At 36.7% G+C, this 22101-nt stretch overlaps 1 protein-coding gene across 9 annotated transcripts in view; it reads right to left on the bottom strand.

Annotated features, from left to right (window-relative positions):
- The window catches only part of ZMYND11 (zinc finger MYND-type containing 11), a 118711-nt gene that overhangs the window by 78863 nt on the left and 17747 nt on the right, over nucleotides 1–22101 (bottom strand). The window contains exon 1 of one of the 9 annotated variants that reach the window (XM_058532312.1): nucleotides 9303–9484. The exons of the other annotated variants lie outside the window; for them this stretch is intronic. The gene's annotated coding sequence lies outside the window, so the exon portion shown is untranslated. Of the gene's footprint in view, nucleotides 1–9302; nucleotides 9485–22101 lie in introns of those variants that run through there. 9 annotated transcript variants of the gene reach the window in all.

Here is a 22101-nt window from a genome sequence, read left to right as displayed (position 1 = left end):
TGTAGAGATATTTAATATAAGCCTCAATCTTTTTTTGGCTCTAACACATCTGAGGAATTTGATAGACTCCCTTCAGGAACAGTAGCTCCTTTGGGCAGAGATTCTCAAGAGGGCTATAGTTTAAAAAATAAAAATATAAAACCAAAAGTTCCCAGTAAATTTTTTTCCCTATTTCTTTTATTGTGGTAAAATACACATAACATAAAATTGCCATCTTAACTATTTTTTCCTTTTTTTTTTTTTTTTTTGGTGAAGATCACCTCTGAGCTAACATCTGTTGCCAATCTTCCTCTTTTTGCTGAGGAAGATTGGCCCCGTGCTAACATCTGTGCCCATCTTCCTCTACTTTATACGTGGAACGCCTGTCACAGCATGGCTTGATAAGCGGTGCATAGGTCCACACCCAGGATCTGAACCTGCGAACCCTGGACCACCGAAGCAGAGTGTGCCAACCTAACCACTATGCCACCGGGCCAGGCCCCATCTTAACCATTTTTACAAGTACAGTTCAGTGGTATTAAATACATTCACATTGTTGTGCAACCATCATCCATCCTCATAACTCATTTCACCTTGTAAAAGTGAAACTCCATACCCATTAATCACTAACTCCCCATTCCCCACTCTCCCTGCCCCTGGTAACCACCATTATACTTTGTCTTGACAATCATGACTACTTTAAGTACCTCACAGAAGTGAAATCATATAATATTTGCCCTTTTGTGACTGACATATTTCACTTAGCATAATGTCCTCAATATGCATACTGTAGCATACTGCAGAATTTTCTTCCTTTTTAAGGCTGAATAATATTCCACTGCATGTATACACCACATTTTGCTTATTCTTTCATCTGTGGATGGACACTTGGGTTACTTCCACGTTTTAGCTATTGTCAATAATGCTGCTATGAATGGGTATACAAATATCTCTTCGAGACCCTGCTTTCAGTTTTTGGGGGTATAGCCCCAGAAGTGGAGTTGCTGAATCATATGGTAAATTCTATTTTTAATTTTTTAAGGAACCACTATATTGTTTACCACAGTGGCTGCACCATCTTACATTCTCACCAATAGTACACAAGGGTTCCAATTTCTCCACATTCTCATCAACACTTATAATTTTCTGGTTTTTTGATACTAGCAATCCTAATCGGTGTCAATTGGTCCAAATAACTTTGGCAAGGCCCCAGGTGATACTGATACTCTCTATCACTACAAATCCAGATTTAATGCAATCTCTTCCATCTATACAAGTATCTTGTTTTACATCACACAAATGCTACAAACAGAAAAAAAGAAGAATGAAAGAGAAAGCAAGTCAGGAAAAACTTAAAAATAAGAAAACTTAAACAATGCATTACTTGGTGATAAATACCTATGTGGGAAAACTTTTTATTGCAAGGAAATGATAAACATGATAGGAGATCAGAGAACAGCTGGTGGCAGGGAGAAGAGACTGCATCAAGGAGGAACACGCTGGGAGAGTACATAGCATCAAACATCTTCTGATTTTACTTTTGGTGATGGGTTCAAGTCTGTTTTACTATTATGTTGCCTAATATAAATATAAATAAGTATTTTGAAGTATTTACCTCAAATATTACATAAAATTTAAAAATTAATCTCATTGTATAACATGCATTTCTTTGCTACTTAGGTTAGGTTGAAATTTTCCCAAAGTCTATTAGCAATTTTAGATTACTTTTTACTGATAGTCTAGTCATACCATTTTCCCACTTACATATTAATTTCTTTATATATTAAGGTTATTCATAAAGTACTTTCCTGTTTGTCTTTTAGTAAACATTAAGTGAAATTATACTGAAATCTAGCTATGTATTCCTTTATGATAGCTTTTATGATTAGAACTCCTTTCACACTCAGGTCAGAAAAATATTCAATTGTATTTTCCTCTGGTTTTTTATAATTTTTTAAAATATTGACTTCTTAATCTGTCTGGGAATAACTTTTTAAAAAGTATTAATAAACATTATTTTTTAGAACAGTTTTAGGTTCACAGCAAAATTCATCAGAAAATACAGAGTCCCACGTCCCTGCACCCACAACCTCCCCCATTATAAACATCCCAAACCAGAGGGCACATTTGTTATAACCAATGAACCTACAGACCATTATTACCCAGAGTCCACAGTTTACCTTGGGGTTCACTCTTAGCGTTGTATATTCTATGGGTTTTCACATATGTATAAAGAGACGTATACACCATTAAAGTATTATACAAATAATTTCACTGTCCTAAAAATCCTCTGCACCCCCCTATTCATCTCTTCCTCCCCTCAATCCCTGGCCACCACTAATCTTTTTACTGTCTCCATCGTTCTGCCTTTCCAGAATGTCACATAGTTGGAATCACATAGGATCTATGTAGCCTTTTCAAATTGGCTTCTTTCACTTAGTAATACGCATTTAAGGTTGCTTCAGGCCTTGTCATGGCTTGACAGCTCGTTTCTTTTTAGCACTGAATAATGTTCCACTGTCTGGATGACCCTTACTTTATTTATCCATTCACTGACTAAAGGACATCTCGGTTGCTTCCACGTTTTGCCAATTATGAATAAAGCTGCTACAAACATCCCTGTGCAGGCTTTTGTGTGTAAGTTTTCAGCTTCTTAGGGTGGTAAAGACCAAGGAATACAACTGCTGGATTGTATGATAAGAGTATGTTTAGTTTTATAAGAAACTGCCAAACTGTCTTCCAAAGTGGCTGTACCATTTTGCATTCCCAACAGCAATGAATGAGAGTTCCTGTTGTTCCACATCTTCTACAGCAATCAGTGTTGTCAATGGTTTGGATTTCAGCCATTCTAATAGATATATAGTAAATCGATGTTGTTTTAATTTGCAATTCTCTAATGACACATGATGTTGAACATCTTTTCATATGCTTACTTTCTATCTTTACCATTTTTGGTGAGGTGTCAGTTCAAGTCTTTTGCTCATTTTTTTTTTTTTTTTTTGCTGAGGAAAATTTGCCCTGAGCTAACATCTACTGCCAATTATCCTCTTTTTGCTTGAGGAAGATCCGCCCTGACATCTGTGCCAATCTTCCTCTATTTTGTACGTGGGTCACTGCCACAGCATGGCCACCGACGAGCAGTGTAGGTCCGCACCTGGGAACTGAACCCGGGCCGCCAAAGCAGAGCATGCTGAACCACTAGGCCACGGGGCCAGCCCCCTTTTGCTCATTTTTAAATCACATTGTTCATTTTCCTCATGTTGAGTTTTAAAAGTTTTGAAAGTTTCTTCTGTCATATCCTCAAGTTCAGAGTCCTTCCTCAGATGTGTCGAGTCTACTAATGAGCCCATCAAAGGCATTCTTCATTTCTATTAGTGTGTTTGCTCTCTAGCATTTTTCTGATCTTTCTTAGAATTTCCATTTGTCTGCTGACATTACTCATCTAATCTTGCACGTTGTCTTTTTCCATTAAAGTTCTTAGCATATTAATCAGTTTTTTAAAAATTCCTGTTCCGATATTCCAACATCCCTGCCCTATTGACTTAGGTTCAGATGCTTAGTTTCTTCAAACTGTGTTTTTGCCTTTGAGTATCTGCAGCAAGTAGGCCTTCAGTAATGCAGCAGTAAGGCGTGGGAGCAGATGCTTTCTACAGTCCTATGATTAGGTCTCAGAGTTTTGTTGAGCTGTGCCCCTGCACTGTGAACTTCTCAAGTGCTTCTCAGTTTTCATTTCCCTCATTGGGTGGGACAAGATGGCTAGAGGGGGCTGGTGTGGGTATTTCCCTTCCCCAGGTCAGTCAGGCTTTGCTAAAACTCCAGCAGGTTAGGCTCTGGTAAAATAGTTTCTCTTGAGGGCTGACCTGACGGCTGACCTTATTAAGAAGAACAAAATGCTCTGGTGTATCTAAAATAGTTCTTTTTCCCCTCCCCCTGAAGGAATCATGAGGGGATTTTTTTCCCTAATATTCACTATGAGGACCTGGTAGAGCTCCTAGAGGTAAACCTCACAAAAGTGAGCGTGGGATCCCTATGACTGGGTCCCCTAGAGCTCTAACTCAGACTTGTCCACCCTAAGCCTCCAGCAATCTGCCAATCACAATCAGGTTTTCTTACCCAGCACTGGTTCCTGCGAAGGTTTCTGCTGGTGGGCTTTTGCTCCAGTAAGCTGTGATTCTATCTGCATTTCTGTTTCTCCAATTTTTGTGGTGGCAGTTTGACCTGTGGCCTCACTTCTCTCACGGACCTCAGTAGATCTGTTGATTTTTCAGTTGTTCAGCTTTTTACTTGTTATTAGGATAGAGCGGCAACTTCCAAGCATCTGACATGCCCAACCAGAAACTGTAGAATTACTTTTTTTTTTTTTTGTGAGGAAGATCGGCCCTGAGCTAACATCTGCCAATCCTCCTCTTTTTGCTGAGGAAGACTGGCCCTGGGCTAACATCTGTGCCCATCTTCCTCCACTTTATATGGGACGCCGCCACAGCATGGCTTGCCAAGTGGTGTGTCGGTGTGCGCGCGGGATCCAAACCGGCGAACCCCAGGCCGCCACAGCAGAGCACGCGCACTTAACCGCTTGCGCCACTGGGCCGGCCCCTGTAGAATTACTTTTTGAATATGACATTAGACGAAAATATAGGTTTTCCCAAAGAGGATCTCCTTCTTCTCTAATGAAATGTGATACATTCCTAATCATTTATTAAATTCTTATCTATACTAGCAATAGTTCCTTTGAGGTGTTTGGTCTTTTGTTAGTATCGCACAATTTTATTTACAATAGCTTGTTTCCTTATTAGTTGTTATTAAAGTTATAATTAAGCTGTATTCCACTATTATAATAAGCTACATGTATAAAAGTTATAATTAATTTCATGTTGTCACTGACTGCTTTATAATTATTTCATACATGAGTTATTATCTGCCCAATCTTAGCAGTTTTTTTGAAAGCAGGCCATATTTGAAACCTACCTTATGTCCTTAACAAATTTTTTTTTTTTTGGTAAGAAAGACTGTCCCCTGAGCTAACATCTGTTGCCAATCTTCTTCTTTCTGCTTGAGGACTGTCCCTGAGCTAACATCCGTGCCAATCTTCCTCTATTTTGTATGTGGGACGCTGCCATAGCATGGCTTGATGAGTGGTGTGTAGGCCCGCACCCAGGATCCAAACCCACAAACCCCGGGCTGCTGAAGCAGGGCCTGCGAACTTAACCACTAAGCCACCGGGCTGGCCTTTAACAATTTTTATCATAAAGTATAAACAAACACTTACTGATTGAATACATTCCCTAATAAGTCCTGAGATTTAAAAAAAAAAAACAGGAGAAGGAATAAAGCTAGTCTATAATAATGCTAAATGGTTGGCTAAGGTCTTAAGACTAAGGAACAACTATGCTCCATCAAGAACCTCCAAAACAATCAGTTGCTGCCCACTTTCCATACGTGGCAAGCACAGAATGTGGAGAACTGGCAAAACAGCACTTAAGGTAGATTTCTTAGAGTGGGTTTTTTAAAAAACAAATTACATTCGTTTAAGAACAGAAAATCACACTATGTAAAATACTGATCAAAGTTCCTTATATCTAAAACCATGTTTCAGTTATTTTATTAGCTATCATAGTAAAGCAAAAGGGTGTTTCCAGACTTCTGGATTTGACAGAATAGTTGTTTAAACAACTAAATAGGGGTGGGGAAATAAAGGCTGTTAATCTTTTATTTTTATAAAGCTTTATTGAGATATAACTCACATACCGCACATTTCATCCATTCAAAGTGTACAGTTCATGGGTTTTGGTATATAATACCAACTTTTTAAAAGTGTGGTGAAGTATATTTAACATAAAATTTGCCCTTCCAACCACTTTTAAGTGTATAGTTCAGTGGCATTACTCATCTGTTGATGGAAACTTGGGTAGTTCCTACTTTTTGGATATTGTGAATAACAACTGCAATCAACACTGGCATACAAGTATCTGAGTCTCTGCTTTCAATTCCTTCGGGTATATACCACGAAGTAGAATTGCTGGACCATATAGTAATCCTATGCTTAACCTTTTAAGGAATCACCAAACTATGTTCCACAGTGGCTGCACCATTTTACTTTCTGCCAGCAATGTATGCAAGTTCCAATTTCTCCACCTCGTAGCCAACACTTTCTACTTTCTGTTTGTTTGGGGTTTTTATAGCCATCTTAGTAGGTGTGAAGTAGTGTTTTATTTGTGGTTTCCCCAATGACTAATGATGTTGAACATCTTTACATGTGTTTATTGGCTATTTGTATATCTTCTTTGGAGAAATGTCTATTTGAGTCCTTTGCTCATTTTTAAATTGGCTTGTCTTTTTGTTGTTGAGTTGTAGGAGTTCTTTATATATTCTAGATATTAATCCCTTATCAGATATAAGTTTTGCCAATATTTTCTACCATTTTGTAGATTGTCTTTTCACTTTCTTGATAATGTCCTTTGATGCACAAAAACGTTTTTGGTTTTGATGAAGTATAATGTATTTATTTTTTCTTTTTATTGCTCCTGCTTTTGGTGTCATACCTAAGAATCCTATGTAATATCTAAAGTCATGCAGACTAAGTCCTATGTTTTCTTCTAAGAGTTTTATGGTTTTAGCTCTTATATTTAGGTCACTGATCCATTTTGAGTTAATTTTTGTACATGGTGTGAGGGAGGGACCCAACTTCATTCTTTCACATGTGGATATCCAGTTACCCCAACACCATCTTTTGAAGAGACTATTCTTTGAATAGAATAGTTGAATAGACTTGACATCTTTGTCAAAAATCAATTGACCATAGCTGTACATTTAGTCCTGAACCCTAAATTCTATTCCATTAGTCCATATGTCTATCCTTATGCCAGTCCCACATAGTTTTGATTATTATAGCTTTGTAGCAAGTTTTGAAATAGGGGAGTGTGAGTCCTCCAACTTTGTTCTTTTTCCAGACTGTTTTGGCTATCCAGGGCACTTTGAAATTCCATATGAATTTCAAGATCACCTGTTTCATTTATCAAAAAAAAAAGGGGGGGGGGCCACTGGAATTTTCATGGGGACTGCACTGAATCTCTATACTGCTTTGGGTAGTATTGACATCTTGACAATATTGTCTTCCTATCCATGAACACAAGATGCCTTTCCATTTATTTTGGTCTTTAATTTCTCTCAGCAATGTTTTTTAATTTTCAGTGTACAAGTCTTTCACCTCCTTGGTTAAATTTATTCCCAGGTATTTTGTTTTTTTTAGATGCTAATGTGAATGGAACTGCTTTCTTAATTTCCTCTTCTGATCGTTCATTGTTGGTATATAGAAACATACAGATTTTTGTGTGTTGGCCCTGTACCCTGCAACTTTGCTGAACTTATAAGCTCTAATAACTTTCTTGTGGATTCTTTTGGATTTTCTAAAACAAGATCATGTCATCTCCAAATACAGTTTTATTTCTTCCTTTCCAATTTGGATGTCTTTTATTTCTTTTTCTTGACTAATTGCTCTGACTAGAACTTACAGTACAATATTAAATAGCAGTAATTAAAGCGAGCATCTTTGTCTTGTTCCTGATCTTAGAGGGGAAAGCTTTCACTGTTTGGCCTTTGATTATAATATTAGCTTGGGTTTTTAATAAATATCCTTTATCACATTGAGGAAGTTCCCTTCTAGCCCTAATTTTCTGAGAGTTTTTAACTTGAAAAGGTATTAGATTTTGTGAAATGCCTTTCTGCACCAACTGATATGATCATATTTTTTTCCCTTCATTCTACTAACGTGATGTAGTACATTGATGGATTTTCTTATGTTAAACCACCCTTGCATTCCTGGTATAAAGCCCACTTGGTCATGGTGTCCATTTGTGTCGCCCCAAAATTCGTATGTTGAAAACCTAATGCTCAAGGTGATGGTATTAAGAGGTGCAGCCTTTAGGAGGTTATTAGGTCATGAGGGCAGAGCCTTCACGGATGGGATTGGAGCCCCTACAAAAGAAGCCCCAGAGATATCCCTTGCAACTTCTCCTATGTAAGACAGAAGGAGAAGTCAATAGTCTGGAACTTGTTGGAGAGCCCTCATCCAACCATGCTTGTACCCTGATTGGACCTGCAGCCTCCAGAACTGTGAGAAATAAATTTCTGTTGTTTATAAGCCACCCAGTCTGTGGTATTTTGATATAGCAGCCCAAACAGACTAAGACACTGGTTTTACCATCATTTCATAAAATAAAAAAATATTTTAAAATAAGAAAGTAAAATGGTCATATAGCCAGAAATAAGTCCTTTAAAGTGAATAGATTTAGATTCATAAAAAGTATTCATTATATTGTTTCTCATTTTTCTCATTTCACAGTTTATCTCTGACCTTTATTAGTCTTTGGATAGGTGTTTGCAATAAATCATCAGAGAAATAATATTTGCCTTAAAATTATAAAAACTGTGGAGTTACAGTCATATTTTAGTTAACAATATTTGGACGTTATGAAAAAGAAATCCATAAAAATTGAGATACATGAACTTTTCTTAGTAATTTATACCTATCCTTTATAAAAATATACACTGTAATTACTGTGCTTTGAATAAAATCAAGTTGTACATGACTAGTTAGGTACACGTTCATTAATTGTTAAAAATCTGAAACAAAAATTTCTATACAGAATGTCAGGTTCTGGTAATAGCAGAGTACTTGCCAATGAGAACTTGAAAAGCTGAACCAAAAAAGATATATATATCTTTTTGAAAGCAAAAAAGAACTAACAAGGTGCTGAAACTTACAGAATTAAGATAGAGAAAAACTGGTCACATTTCTCCTATATAGGCAGCTGGCAATTCTATAAGAGGCAGCTAAGAACATGAGCAAAGCTTTCAACAGACACAAGGCTAAGAGGATAAAAAAATTAGAATTGAGTACCTACTATGGGAGGAGGGAGATATTATAACCCCTTCAAACTTTAAGTTGACAAACTGAAAGGCTGTACCATAGGAGTAAGAGAGAACTGCAAAGAATTCAGTCCTTACATATAATTACCTAGTAATAAATGAAAAGTATATAATTAACTACAAAATGAATAAACTACCATTATTCTTAAACTTCAAATCAGCTCAGCTGTTGATGGGATTAATGTGATCTAGGATTACTGGTACTCCTGGCTGTTGGTCAAAAGCAAACATAAATCCTTTCTAGATAACATCATCCTGAATCTCAATTTTTTAAAACTCCTATAATTTTTCATATATAGTATACGGAACACAAGTAAAAATAACCAAGTATACAAAGAGTCAAGGCAGTATCACCAAAAATTAAGAAAACAAAACAAAAAAAATAGAAACAAACTTACAGGAGAAGTTCTAGATGATGCAGTTATTAGACGTGGACTTTAAAAATATGCTTGAGGGCCAGCCTTGTGGCCTAGTGGTTGAAGTTCCGTGTGCTCCGCTTCAGCAGCCGGGGTTTGCCAGTTGGGATCCCCGGCGTGGACTTATACCACTTGTCAGCCATGCTGTAGTGGCAACCCACATACAAAATAGAGGAAGATTGGCACAGATGTTAACTCAGGGCTAATCTTCCTCAAACAAAAAAAAAAGAGGAAGATTGGCAGCAGATGTTAGTTTGGGTTGAATCTTCCTCAGCAAAAACAAAAACTATGCTAGATATGTTTGAGAAATTAAAAGAAAAGATTGATAATTTCAGCAGAGAACAAGAAACAATATAAAGAAGCTAAATGGAAAGGAGAGAGTTAAAAAACCACAATAATGAGAGCACTCAATGGATGGGTTTAACATCAGATTAGATACAGATGAAAAGAGAATTAGTAAACCTGAAGATTATTTTCAAAAGAAAGTATCCAGAAGAAAGCACGGAGAAACAAGTTCATAAGAGATACACGGATATGATAATAAGGTTTAACTTATATTTCACTGCAATCCCAAAAACAAAGAAAAGAAAGAATGGAGCAGAATTAACTTTCAAAGAGAGAGTGGCTGATAATTTTCCATAACTGATAAAACACATCAAGCCACAGATTCAAGGATCATTACCAGAAAGCAAAACCAGATGAATACGAAGACAACTACACTTAGGCACATCACAGTAAAACTGCCTAAAACCAAAGAGAAAAAGAGAAAACTTTTAGTTACCAGAGGAAAAGTCATATTACCTTCAAAGGAGCAATAATACAACTGCAAGCTGACTTCTCAACCAAAACAACCCAAGTCAGAAGACAATGAAATAACATCTTCCAAGTGCTCAGAGAAAATAACTGCAAATAAAAATTTCTATGCCTGCAAAAATGAAAGGTAAATAACATATAGTTTATATAAACCAAAACTTTATAACCAGCAGTCCCATAATACAGAAACTAAAGATGTTTCTCAAGCAGAAGGAAAAGAATCCCAGAGGAAAACTGAGAAACTGCAAAAAGCAATGAAGAGCAATGAAAAGGGTACACATGTGGGTAAATCTAAATAAATACTAATTGTATACAACAACAACAACATCTCCTAGGTGTACAACACATACAGAATTTAGATAGGTGACCACAATTGCCTAAAGTCAAGACTGAGGTAAATGGGGTTAATAGCCTGTTTTAAGTTCCTTGCATTATCTGGGAAGAATAAAAGAATTTGTGTTAGACCTTGATACATCAAGGACACAGGTTACTACCTCTAGAGTAATCAATAAAAGTAAAAGGATGCATAACTACCAAGCTATTAGATGTGGAATAAAGAATAATACAAAATGCTTTATCAACACCCTCCCACCACCAACAAAGATGAAAGAAAAAGGAGCAAGATGAATAAAAACGATATATTATGATGATAGATTTAAACCCAAATACATCAGTCATTACATTAAATCTAAACAGAGCAGCTTCAATAAAAGATAGCAATTTTGAGACTGGATTAAAAACAACAACAATAAAACAAAAACCTAGCTACACGCTTTTTGCAAAAGACACATCTTAAATATAGGGACACATTAAGTTTGTAAAGAAAAGGGTAAAAAAAAAGAATCATGACAAATTATTATCAAAAAGAAAGCTGGCAAGAGGGCAATAACGTAAACTATTACTAAGGAAAAAGAGGGTCACTTCGTAAGAAAAAAAAGGTTCAACTAATTAGGAAATATCCTAAATTTTATGTACTTAAATCTCAAAACATATAAAGCAAAAACTGACAGAACTAAAAGGAAAAATAGACAAATCCACAGTCATAGCAGGAGATTTTAACATACCTCTCTCAACAACTGATAAAACAAGGGGAAAAATTACTAAGTATATACAAGAATTACAAAAATACTTAACAAACTTGACTAACTGATATATATAAACCTCTGCAGCCAATAACCACAGAATGCACATTCTTTTCAAATGCACACAGAATGTTTATGCAATTGATCACATACTGAGTATAGCAAGTCTCAACAAATTTCAAAGGATTGAAATTATACATTCTGCTCTCTGCCCACGTTAGAACTGAAAAAGACATCAGTAACAAAAGATAACCAAAAACATTCTAAGTTTTTGGAAGCTAAAAAACATACTTCTGGATAACATATGGGTCAATGAAAAAAAATCACAATAAAAATCAGGAAATATAATGAAAGTAATGAAAATGGAAATACTAATTATCAAAAGTTCTGAAATGTACTTAAAAGAAAATTTATAACCTTAAATGCATATAGAAGAAAAGCAGGGAGAGGATGAAAAGCAATGATCTAAGCATCTATCTCAAGAAATTATAAAATGAAACCAAAAAAAAAACAGAAAGAAGGAAATTTCATATATATGTATATAGACACATATATATAACGAACAGAAATCAAAGAACTAGGAAACATACAAAAGAGAGATTCAATAAAAAGAAAAGTTGATTCTTTGAAAAGACAAACAAAATTGATAAACCCCTGGTGAAACTATCAGACGACTATCAAAACAGACACAAGAAGAAATAGAAAACCTGAATAAGTCTATAACTACTAAAGAGGTTGGATCGATAATTTAAAATTTTCCCACAAACTCCAGAACCAGATTGCTTCACCTTAGATTCTACCAAACATTTCAAGAAGAAAAAACACCAATCTTACAGAAACTCTTTCTGAGAACAGAAAAAGAGGAAATATGTCATAACCTGACAAATGACCTTGATATCAAAACCTGACAAAGGACATTGGGAGAAAACAAAGTTGTACGCCTATCTCATTCATGATCATGAATGCAAAAATACTAAACAAATACTAGCAAATCAAATCCAGCAATACATAAAGAAAAATACAGCTTGACCAAGTTTGTTACATTCCTAGCAATTCACCTATTAATGGAATAAAGGAAAACAATCATATAATCAGCTCAATAATGCAGAAAAACACTGGATAAAATTCTTCATCCATTCATAACAAAAACTCAAAGCAAAACAGAAATAGATGGGAAACTCCTTAATCCGAAAAAGGGTAGCCATATAAAACCAACAGCAGAAAAATCATACTCAATGAAATGTTCAAAGCTTTCTCTCTGCAAATGAGAATGAGCTAAGATACCCATACTCACCATATTCAACACTGTACCGGAGGACCTCATCAGTGCAATAAGGCAAGAAAAAGAAATAAGATATATACAGATTGGAAAAGAAGAATTAAAACTGTCATTATTCAGAGATAACATGTTTCTATCTACAGAAAATTCCAAAACACACCTACAGATGAATAACTAAAATTAATAAGTGACTTCAATAACATTAGTGGACAGAAGGTCTATACAGAAAATTACTTATTTCTATATACTAGTAAAAAACAATGAGTAAATGAAAAAAAATTTTAAGATATTATTTACAATGTCACCCAAAAAAGTCAGATCTAGGAATAAATCTAACAAAAAATACTCAAGATCTCTCTCCAGAAAGCCATAAAACATTATTGAGAAAAAGTAAAAATGACCGACAGATACATCATATTCACAGATTAAAAGATTAATACTGCAAAAATTGTTAATTCTTTCCCAAAATGATTTACAAATTCAGTGAAACTCCAATCAATATTCCAGAGGAATTTTTAGTGTGAAAATTAACAATCTCATTCTGAAATTTATATGGAAATGTAAATGGCCAAGAATAGCCACTAACAAATAAGATATAAACAACAAATAAGTAACAAATAAGACAGTAACAAAGAAGATATAATTGGAAGATGTGATAACATCAATCAAGATTTATTGTAAAGCTACAGTAATTGAGACAGTGTCAAATAGGGACAAAAACAGTCATATAAATTCATGGAAAGGAATAGAGAATCCAGACACAGACCCACGCATATATGGACACTTGATTTATGTGACAAAGATGGTACTGCAGAGCAATAGTTCCATAAATAATGCTGGGTCAATTAGATATCCATATGGGGGAAAAAAAATCAGACAACTCTTAACCACACACAACAAAATGAACTCTCCGTAGATTATAGATATAAACATATAAGCTTCTAGAAGAGAAGATAATTGCAGACTATTTTCATGATCTTGAAATAGGAAAAGAGTTCTCCTTATACAGGATACATACAAACACTAAATTGGTAAATAGAACTACATTAAAACTAAGAATTTGTTTATAAAGACATATCATTAGGACAGTAAAAATTTATAGACAATACCAAGAACAAGCAAGACGTGAGCAAAGGGAACTCTCATACGCTGCTAATTGAAATGTAAATTGGTACACTGCTGTGGAAAACAGTTTGGAATTATAAAAGTTGAATGTTCTGCTCCTCGGTATATATACTCAACAGAAATGCATGTACCTGGTACCAGAAGACAGGTACAAGAATTTCAAAGAAGCAGTATTTGTAATTACCCACAATTGGAAGCAACTCAACATTCACTATCAGTAGACTGGATAAATTTATTGTGGTTTAGTCATACCATGAAACATAATAAAAACTACATAACAGGGCCAGCCCAGTGGCATAACAGTTAAGTTTGTGCACTCTGCTTCAGCGGCCTGGGGTTCGCAGGTTCAGATCCTGGATGCGGACCTACACACTGCTCGTCAAGCCATGTTGTGGCAGCGTCCTACATATAAAGTAGAGGAAGATGGGCACAGATATTAGCTCAGGGACAATCTTCCTCAAGCAAAAAGAGGAGGATTGGCATCAGATGTTGGCTCAGGGCCACTCTTCCTCACTAAAAACAAAAGCAAAAACAAAAACAAAAAACTACATAACAGTGAAACTGAATGAACTAGCTAAATGCAGTATATGTAGATGATTCTCCCTAAAGCCACTCACAAAATAATACATGATACCAAACATAAAGTTCAAAAATAACTGAACATCAGAGAAGTTCTAAGACCACAGAAATGAATAGACTAGGGAACTATCCCACTATCTGGGTTGGGGCACATTCCGCAATGCTGTTAAGAGTCGTCTTCACCTGGATTGTGATTACATGAGTATATTTATTTAGTGATCATTCATTGAGCCATACATTATGATAATGTAGACATGTTCACTTTCCTATATGGATGTTATTCTTCAATCTAAAAGTTTTTAAAAGAGGGAGAAAGTATCACACAATGTAAACAATTAATATCCTTATCTATATTTAATCCATTGAAAACATTTGTTATTTAAGTAGATCAGAAATAGTTCTATGCACAGCACTTTGTACATAACTCTGCAGGAAAGAAACTGGGCCTTATAAACCTTTAAGAGCTATTGGTAGTTCTGTATTCCTTGCAAAATGCCTTAAAAATTTACATTAATAGTGCTAAATCATTTCATCTAGATTGTATATTTGCCGATTAGAAATCTATTTACAACATATGTTAAAATAAAAGAAAAAGACACTGAATCATACACAAATAAAAGCGTATAAGTCTGTATATCTTACTGGCTTTAAAGCTAACCCAGACTGTCTGAGCTTTTTACAAACAGAATTGCTATCTACCCGACACATTCCATGGAAATACGTGCCTAAAGAAAGAGGGTAAAATAGTCTCCACAGTGAGGGCAGCTATGGAATGGCAAAGACAAATCGACTCGTTTGTCCTCCACCTATCTTTGTATTTTATACTACTTCAAGTGGAATCCAAAACTCTACTTTCAAGAAATTTTTGAATTAACATAATAGTGCATGTACCCTTTAAGTGGTGCTTCCCTTTCTCTACTCAGTAAAACCGAAATGCACCACAAAGAAGGGAGATGTGGGCTCAGAGCAAGGTGCCAAGTGATGATGGCAGGAGCCTCCAGAAACTTGGATCTGCACACCACACAGCTCTTACACGGAAAACCTCACACTAAGGTGCTTTGGGTTCATTTAATCTTTTGGCTTCATGTTCTAAGATCTGAATCCATGCCTAAAAGGAAAGTGAAGCCTTCAAAATGTACACATTGCACTTAATTCCTGGCATATGATTGCTAGATCTATAAATGGACCAATTAATTTAACAGACTATCACTTAAAAATGTAATGGAGTTATTAGGAACATGCAAATCAAAACTACAATGAGGGGGCTAGCCCGCATCATAGTGACTAATTTCAGCGCACCCCACTTCGGCCACCCAGGTTCACTGGTTGGGATCCTAGGCATGGACGTATACCACTCGTCAGCCATGTTGTGGCAGCAACCCACATACAAAATAGAGGAAGACTGGCAACAGATGTTAGCTGAAGGCAAATCTTCCTCAGCAAAAAAGAAAAAGGAAAAAAAAAAACTACAATGAGATACCAACTCACACCCGTATGGGATGGCTACTACCAAAAAAAAAAAAAAAACGGAAAACATATGTTGGTGAGGATGTGGAGAATTTGGAACTCTTGGGCACTGCTGGTGATAATGTTAGATAGTACAGCTGCTGTGGAAAACAGTATAGTAGTTCCTCAAAAAATTAAAAATAGAATTATCATATGATCCAGCAATTTCCCTTCTGGGTATACACCCAAAAGAATTGAAAGCAGGGTCTCAAAGAGATATCTGTACACCCACGTTCATAGCTGCATTATTCACAATAGCTAAAACAGGTAAGCAACCCAGGTGTCCGTCGATGGATGAATGGATAAGCAAAATGTGGTATAAACATGCAATGGAATATTATTCAGCCTTAAAAAGGAAGGAAATTCTGCAATATGCTACAACATGAGTGAACCTTGAGGACATTAAGAGAAATCAGCCAGTCACAAAAAGACAAACACTGCATGGTTCTACTTATATGAGGTACTTAAGAGTAGCAAAAATCATAGAAGCAAAGTAGAATAGTTGTTGCCAGGGATTGGGGAGGAGGAGAGAATGGGGAGTTATTGTTAAATAGGTATAGAGTTTCTGTTTTAGAAGATGAAATGAGTTATGGAGATGGATGATGTTTACGGCTGTACAACAGTGCGAATGTATTTAACACCACTGAAGTATACATTCTAAAATGGTTAAGATGGTAAATTTTGTGTGTATTTTAATAAAAAAAATTTTTAATGTAACAGTTTTGGTGTCAAAAAGGAGTCTATTAGTCAAAAAAGGAGTCTTTTAATAGATTCTTTTTTTTAAATGCCTTTCACAGTAGTCTCTGCAATAATCATTTATTGTCAGTAGACTCATGTTTTTTTTTGAGGAAGACTGGCCCTGAGTTAACATCTGTTGTCAATCTTCCTCTTTTTTCTTTTTTCTCCCCAAAGCCCCAGTACATAGTTGTATATCCTAATTGTAGGTCCTTCTAGTTCTTCGATGTGGGACGCCACCTCAGCATGGCTTGAAGAGCGGTGAGTAGGTCCATGCCCAGGATCCGAACCGGCGAACCCCAGGCCGCCAAAGCGGAGTGCGATACTTAACTGCTGCACCACCGGGCCAGCCCCCGTAGACTCATTTTTTTATTAAGTTAAAGGTACAGATGATTATATTTGAGTTTTAGAATCCTATTTTAAAGTAGTATAACTTTTATGACATTTAATTAGTCTTCATTACTAGCAAAATCATGATCCAAGTTTGGGCAGATGCATCATCCAACAACAGCCAACAAGGCACCTCCAGAACTGCAATGAGATTTACCCACAATTTGAAAAGGAGCACACGATCTTTGCAGAAAACATGTAAGAAGCAGCAAGTCAAATATTTTTCCTGATTTTATGCCTCATGGAATTTGATATACTTAACAGTCCACTTATAAGAGAAATAATAAGAATACTTAGCCATAAAGATAAATACATATAGAATCTAAGACTCCTTTTAAATGACATGTCCTGCCCAAGACCGTGGGGATGGAGTCTGGATATTTGTATTTTTTTAACTTCACAAAGGATTCTGACAGGAAATGAGAAATTCTGATGGGCAACTAATGTAGAGTCTATATAAATTCTGTTTATATTGATAAAAAATACATCAAACACTAAACTGTGTCAGTGCCAGGATAATGTCAGAATTTGTGTGTCCTACTAAGTTTAGCTTTAATTTAGTCCATTAGCCAAGGCTTTATACCACTGTTATTATTTTACTTACACCTTTCATCCACATTCATTTGGTCACAATCACTTACTGCACACCTCTGGGCACTAGGCTAGACACTGGAAATACAGATGCTTGTGCCAGGCACAGCCGAGCCCTCAAGGTGCTTACGGCTGGTGCTGGTGGACAGAGCTATAAGCAGGGGCCACACAAGGGAGCCACAGAGGGCAACTTATCCTGAGGGCAGCGTGAGGAAAGAAGGGCTGGCTGCATTGAAATTTCATGTCAACACCAGTCAAGTCCTAAAAATGACTGTGATAAACACTGTATTTGCAGAACTGTCCTCAGCCAAACACATTCAAAACCAATTCTTAATATTCTTACCTGAGTCTGCAGAGTCAAGGGAGTAGTCACAATCATCTTTATGCTCTATGTTTACTCTCACTTTGCATAAAAATCAATGGCCGTGTTCAGAACAAAACCTGAAACAGTCCTCTCATTCCTATCTCTCTATCACAAATCCTTACCTCCACCATTTTCATAAGCCACAGTCAGAACCCAAACCATTCCTGATGATACTCACAAAAAATCTTCCCCAATTGCTATTAGCCAGGAAAGGAAATAAAATATCCTGGCTATGAATTTCAGCTGTGGCCATCTACAACCAGGAAGAGCAAACCTGACTCCACTAAGGTGAAGAAGGAAGAAGGAAGGGAGGCAGAAGGAAGGGGCAAAGGGTAAGAGGGAAGGGGCGGGGGAGACAGGAGGGGAGGGGGTGGGGGCAGGAGAAGGAGGGGTAGGAGAAGGGGAGGCAGAAGGGGAGAGGGAGGGGAGAAAGGGGGAGAGGGGAGAAGGGGAGAAGAGGGGGAGGAGAAGGAGGAAAGTTCAGAAAAAGCAGCAAAAGAAAAGCAAAGCCAACAGGAGCTCTGGAAAATAACGGGTTTTTCCCAATTTGAAAATGCGCAAAAAAGTGGGACTTCATCAGATTAAAGAGCTTCTACAAGGCAAATGAAACCAGGATCAAAATGAATAGACAATCCACCAGCTGGGAGAAAATATTTGCAAAACATGTATCTGACAAGGGGTTAATCTCCATAATATATAAAGAACTCACACAACTGAACAACAAAAAAACAAACAACCCAATCAAAAAATGGGCAGAGGAAATGGACAGACATTTCTCCAAAGAAGATATACAAATGGCCAATAGGCACATGAAAAGATGTTCAACATCACCAATCATCAGGGAAATGCAAATCAAAACAACACTAAGATATCACCTCACACCCGTTAGAATGGCTATAATCACCAAGACAAAAAACAGCAAATGTTGGAGAGGATGTGGAGAAACAGGGATCCTCATACACAGCTGGTGGGAATGCAAACTGATGCAGCCTCTATGGAAAACGGTATGGAGATTCCTCAAAAAATTAAAAATAGAAATACCCTATGATCCAGCTATCCCACTACTGGGAATCTATCCAATGAACCTGAAATCAACAATCCAAAGAGGCTTATGCACCCCTATGTTCATTGCAGCATTATTCACTATAGCCAAGAAGTGGAAGCAACCTAAGTGTCCCTCGACTAACGACTGGATCAAGAAGATGTGGTGTATATATATATATATATACAACGGAATACTACTCAGCCATAAAAAAAGACAAAATTGTCCCATTTGCAACAACATGGATGGACCTGGAAGGTATTATGTTAAGTGAAATAAGCCAGAAAGACAAACGCCGTATGATCTCACTCAAATACGGACTATAAAACAACACATGGACAGAGAAAACAGTATTGTGGTTACCAGAGGCAAACGGGTTGGGGTTGGGCACAAGGGGTGAAGGGAGACACGTATATGGTGATTGGCAAACAATAATGTACAACCAAAATTTCACAATGTTATAAACTATTAAGACATCAATAAAAAAAAATGGGCAAAAGATCTGAACAGACATTTCTCTGAAGAAGATACACAGATGGCCAAAAGGCACATGAAAAGATGTTCTACATCACTAATTATCAGGGAAATGCAAACGAAAACTACAATGAGATATTGCTATAATTAACAAGACAGAAAATAACAAGTGTTGGAGAGGATGTGGAGAGAAGGGAACTCTCATACACTGCTCGTGGGAGGGCAAACTGGTGCAGCCACTATGGAAAACGGTATGGAGATTCCTCAAAAAACTAAGAATAGAACTAATATATGATCCAGCTATTCCACTGCTGGGTATTTATCCAAAGAACATGAAAACATGAATGCATAAAGATATATGCATCCCTATGTTCACTGCAGCATTATTCACAATAGCCAAGACTTGGAAGCAACCTAGATGCCCATCAAAGGATGAATGGATAAAGATGTGGTATATATACACAATGGAATACTATTCAGCCATAAAAAAGGATGAAATCTTGCCATTTATGACAACATGGATGGACCTTGAGGGTAATATGCTAAGTGAAATAAGTCAAAGGGAGAAAGTCAAACACCATTATGATCTCACTCATGAATAGAAAATTAAAAACAACAAATGAACACATAGAGACAGAGATTGGATTGCTGGTTACCAGAGAAGGGGGGAGGGAGGAGGGCGAAAGAAGTAATTAGCCACATGTGTATGGTGATGGATTGTAATTAGTCTTTGGGTGGTGAAAATAATGTAATCTACACAGAAATCGAAACATGATGATGTACATCTGAAATTTATATAATGTTATGAACGAATGTTACTGCAATAAAAAAATTAATTAAAAAGAGAATATAATGGTTTTTTTAAAGCTACCCCTGGCTACAGCATGCAGGATATATCAGAGAGGAGAAAAGATGACACAGACTGGATTTTGGATGGGGAATGAGGGAGAGGTGAGTGTCAAGGTTTCTGGCTTACACATTTTGTTTTGGGGTGTTTTCAATTGAGATAAGGAATTCAGGATGAAGACCCAGTTTGCAGAAGGCAGCAGTGTGGCACTGGTTTTGGAACTACAAAGTTTTAATTATCTTTTAGACATTCGAGGGGACGTATCAAATAGGCACATGGAGAGGGTGCTGAGGAGCTGAGAGCATGTGCTGAAGACACACGTGTGAGTTACCTCCATAAGCACACTAACTGAAACCATCATTGTAGAGATGGTCCAAGAGAGGACACAGTAGAGAAAGACCTTGGACAAGTCTTGAGGAACCCAACATCTAATGATGAGACGACTAGATTAAGAAGATTTAGCCTGAGGAGAGAAAGACAACCCAAAGAACTAGGAGCAAATCCAGGAGAGCCATCTTTACAAAAGTCATTGATGATAGGATTTCAAGAAGTGCGGAGTGATGCTGAGAAGTCAAAAAGCAAAAAGAATTGGAAAATGTCCACTAGATTTAGCAAAATCTTGGTCACTGATGACTTTAGCGAGACCTGTTTTGGTGAAGTAATAAAGCCCAAAACCAAATTGGAGTGGGTTAGGGAGTAAGTGGGAGATGGAGAACTAGAAATAGAGAAGAGAACTCCTTCCAGAAAATAACTAAAAAAAGGGAAAGGGGGGTGATGGATAAGTAGCTGGAAAGAGATGAGAGGTCACATGAAGGTCTGTGGTTTATTCAAATTTTATTCTCATTTTAATTAAAATAATACATGTACAGGGTTTTTTTAAAGTCATAGTCACAACCCTTCCTACCCCAACTCCACTACCCTAAGGCAATCACTGTCGACTACATAATATAAAGGTATTTTTTGTTTGTATTCTTAATTTGACTCAAATTATTTTATGCTTTATTAAATAAGTACTCTGAATCATTTCCTGGACATTTACCAAAACCCAGACCAATCAATCAGAAATCTCCACTCCACAAGTATCCTACTTCTCAAATGAATATAATCCACCAGTCTACCTTCAAATTTATGGTTTTCACATTATCTGAAGGTTAGGAAATTAGTTGTTTTGTTTAACTTAAATAACGGCCTTTAAGCTCAAGTATGTATCATATTTGTGATTAGCATATTTATGTTAAAAAATTAATCACATGAAAACAAAAAAGGATTTTCTAGTAAGTTCCAGTTATATGACTCATATAAGTAAAACACTAAAATACAGTAATGCCTAGTTTATCCTTATTTAAAAATAAGATGTATAAATCTTCCAAATAAGTGATTTAAGAATTACACATTTCTTAATACAATGTGATTGGAAATCTAACATATATTAGACACAGCCACAGCTGCTTAAACAGCATGTACAGCAAACATATATTTTCTTAATAACCCAGGGTCATCATCGAACGCAGTGGTACATCAACACCTCACTGAGTTACAAAGGAGCTGCCTGCCCCTACACCAGGGTTCCCAACCCGGGGGCTGTCGTGGGACTCTGTTGTGGGGCTGTCCTGTGCATTGTAGGATGTGGATACTTGGCCTCTATCCACTAGATGCCAATAGCATCCCCCAAGGCATGACAATCAAAACATCTCCAGACACTGCCAAATGTCCCCTGGGGGCAAACTCACCACCGTAAACCAAAGGGTCAGGCTTTCTGCATTTGTGTGCTTGATTTCTGTAATTTCCTATCCCCTCCCTGAGCTTACCACTCAATGACACAGTGATTTCTTTTTAGTTTGCACGTTTCTCAAATGACTCCCTTTTCCTTTTAAAACTGTTTGTGTTGTCCACCAAAATATCAGACCACTCTGATGACAGATAGTCTCCCAGGGAGGACCTGTTTGGTCATGGT

The sequence above is a fragment of the Diceros bicornis genome, chromosome 36 (assembly GCF_020826845.1).
Source record: "Diceros bicornis minor isolate mBicDic1 chromosome 36, mDicBic1.mat.cur, whole genome shotgun sequence".
NCBI classification, from domain to species: domain Eukaryota; kingdom Metazoa; phylum Chordata; class Mammalia; order Perissodactyla; family Rhinocerotidae; genus Diceros; species Diceros bicornis.
The sequence above is the reverse complement of the archived record's forward strand: the minus strand, read 5'-3'. Positions and strand labels throughout refer to the sequence as shown.